The sequence below is a fragment of the Dasypus novemcinctus genome, chromosome 10 (assembly GCF_030445035.2).
Source record: "Dasypus novemcinctus isolate mDasNov1 chromosome 10, mDasNov1.1.hap2, whole genome shotgun sequence".
NCBI classification, from domain to species: Eukaryota; Metazoa; Chordata; class Mammalia; order Cingulata; family Dasypodidae; genus Dasypus; species Dasypus novemcinctus.
Window position 1 is genome coordinate 87,658,037 of NC_080682.1, and position 3,452 is coordinate 87,661,488.

The 3,452-nt window shown below is 33.9% G+C and overlaps 1 pseudogene; it reads left to right on the forward strand.

The window, feature by feature from the left end:
- Positions 1-1,808: 1,808 nt before the first annotated feature.
- On the forward strand, positions 1,809-2,623 carry LOC131272936 (olfactory receptor 5P76-like; annotated as a pseudogene).
- The last annotated feature ends 829 nt before the right edge of the window (positions 2,624-3,452 follow it).

Sequence of the window (3,452 nt, forward strand, 5' to 3'; positions counted from 1 at the left end):
TTCTACCAATACTGTCAAGAACAACTAATAAAATACCTGCTCAAACTCTTCTAGAAACTTGAAGAGGAGGGAACACTACCTAACTCAATCTATGAAGCCAACCTTATCTTATTACCAAATTCAGATAAAGGTGCTATAAGAAAAGAAAATTGCAGACCAATCTTTCTAATTAATATGGATGCAAAAATCCTCATCAAAATGCTTGAAAACCTAATCCCAGAGAAGATTAAAATAATTATGTACCATTATCAAGTGGGTTTGATCCCAGTTATGCAAGAGAGGTTCAACAGAATAAAATCAAATAATGTAATACACCACATTAAGAAATAAAAGGAGAAAAAATCACATAATTGTCTCAATTGAACCCGAGAAGTCATTTGATAAAATTCAGCATCCTTTCTTGAGAAAACACTTCCAAAGATAGGAATTGAGGAAACTTTCTCAACGTCATACAGGGCATTTATGAAAAACACTCAGCCAGCATTATACTCAATGGTGTAAGGACGGAAGCTTTCTCTCTAAAACTGGGAACAAGACAACACTACTTTTATTCAACATTTTACTTAGGTTCCAGCGACAGCAATTATGGAAGCAAAAATAAAAGTCATCAAAAGTACAACCTAAACTAATACTATTTCAGATGGCATGATCCTATACTTAGAAAATCCCAAAAAGAAAAATCTACAATAAAACTACTGGAGCTAATAATAGAGTACAACAAATTGGTGGGTTAAAAGACAACATGCAAAAATCAGTAATGTTTCCACACACAAGTAACGCACAATCTGAGAATCAGGAAACCAATTCTATTTACAACAGCAACTAAAACAGTCAATTATCTATGAATTAATTTAACCCAGGAAGTAAAATATCTGTACTCAAAAATATAGAAGATATTGTTAAAGGAAATCAAAGAAGACCGAAGCAAATGGAAGAATATTCCATTTTATTGGATTGAAAGACTAACTAGCATTAATATGTCAATTATACCCAAACTGATAAACATATTCAATGCAACAACAATCAAAATTCCAATATCTTATTTGCATAAATGGAAATTACAATTACCAAATTTATTTGGAAGGGAAAGAGACACCAAATAGCAAAAAAAAAAAATCTTTAAAAAGAAAACAAAGGCAGTGTACACAAACTTCCTGATTTTAAAGCATATTACAAAGCCACAGTGGTCAAAATAGCATGGTATTGGCACGAATGTAGACACATAGATCAATTCAATAAAATTGTGACTTGAGAAATAAACCCTCAACTGGAATAGAACAGTCTCTTTGACAAAATGTGTCAGGAGGATTGGATAACAGTATTCAATGAAGGAAAAAGTACACCTGTCTCACACTTTATACAAAAATAATCTAAGCTGGATTATAGACCGAAAAATAAGAGCCAGGACCATGCAATTACTAGCAAAATAACATTGCATGTTCTGTATGTACCATATTTTCTTTTCTTTCTTTTTTTAAGGTCAACAGTTCTTTTTATTATGAACTTTGACTTAATTTTTAGTCTTTAACTCTGAAGATACTTTAAATATATTTTGAAAAAAATGTAAAAATTAACAGTGACATTATTTGAAGCAAATTTTATTTTCTTTGGTTAATATAATAACACTTTTTAAAATATAGATACACTCTTCAATGCTGTAAATAAACCCTAATGTTTGAATGACATCTTTATTTAATTTACTTCTCTTATCTGTAATAAGAAAAATGAAACCATCAAATTCATAACTTGTTTAATATAATTTTTTCTTCACAGGTTTTCTTTCATACCAGTAACACTGTTTCCACACTGCCATGACAGGATTCATTCTACTGGGCTTAACAGATGATCCAAAACTTCAGGCCATCCTCTTCATGGTCATCCTATACATCTACCTGGGTACCATATCTGGGAATCTCAACACACTCATTCTTTTCAAAATCACCTCTCAGCTCCATCACCCTATGTATTTATTCCTGAGTCACTTGACTTTTGCTGATAGGCTCCTCATTTTCTGTCACTCCCAATATGCTTGTAAACTTCCTGGTGGGTAGAAATAACATCTCCTATTTTGGATGTGCTTACCAGCTTGGTTCATCCATCTTCTTTGGGGTAGTTGAGTGCTTCCTTCTGCCTGCTATGGCATATGATCACTTTGTGGCAATCTGCAACCCCCTGCTTTATTCAACCAAAGTGTTTTCAAAAGTCTGTGTCCAGTTACTCTCTGTGGCTTACATAGGTGGTTTTCTCAATGCTTCATCATTTACTCTTTCCTACTTTTCTTTATTTTTCTGTGGACCAAATTGGGTCAATCACTTTTTCTGTGATTTTATTCCTTTAGTTAAAATTTCCTGTTCTGACATTAGCATTCCAGCATTTGTTCCTCATTTTCTTCAGGGTCCATCATTGTGGTCACAGTGTTTATCATAACTGTATCCTTCATCTATATACTCGTCATCATCCTGAAGATGAGCTCCTCAGAGGACCAGCACAAAGCCTTCTCTACCTACACTACCATCTCACTGCAGTAACTCTGTTCTATGGGACCATTACATACATTTATGTGATGCCCAAGTCCAGCTACTCAACTGACCAGAATAAGGTGGTCTATGGGACCTTGTGGTAGGCAATGCTTTGGAAAATTTTACACCCAAGTCATGAGCAATGAAAGAAAAAAAATAGACAAATGGAACTTCCTCAGAATTAAACATTATTTTGCTTCATAAGAGTTTTCAAGAAAGTGAAAACGCCGTTTACTCAATTGCAGAAAATATTTGAAAACCACATATCCAATAAGGGTCTAATATGCAGCATAGACAAAGAAATCCAAGAGCTCAACATCAAGAAGACAAACCACCCAATTTTAAAAAGACTTGAACAGATATATTTACAAAGAGGAAATACAAATGGCTCAAAAGCAATAAAAAGATGCTCAACATCACTAGCTATTAGGGAAATTCAAATAAAAACTACAGTGAGATATCATTTCACGTCTACAAGAAGGTCTGCTATTTTTAAAAAACAGAGAACTACAAGTTTTGGAGAGGATGTGGATAAATAGGAACACTCATTCACTGCTGGTGATGAGGGAAGCCACTGTGGAGGACAGTTTGGCAGTTTCTCAGGCAGCTAAGTATAAAATTGTCATATGATCTAGCAATTCCACTACTATGTACATGCCCAGAAGAATTGAAAGCAGGGACACTAACAGATATATGCACAACAATGTTCATAGTAGATTATTCACATTTGCCAAAAGATAGAAGCAATCCAATTGTCTGTCAACAGATGAATGGATAAACAAAATGTGGTATTTACATTGGATGGAATATTATTCAGCTGTAAAAAAGAATGAAGTAATGAGGCATGTACAACATGGATGAGCCTGAGGACCTTAGGTTACGTGAAATAAGTCAGATATAAAAGGGAAAATATTGTATGATCTCATGATATGA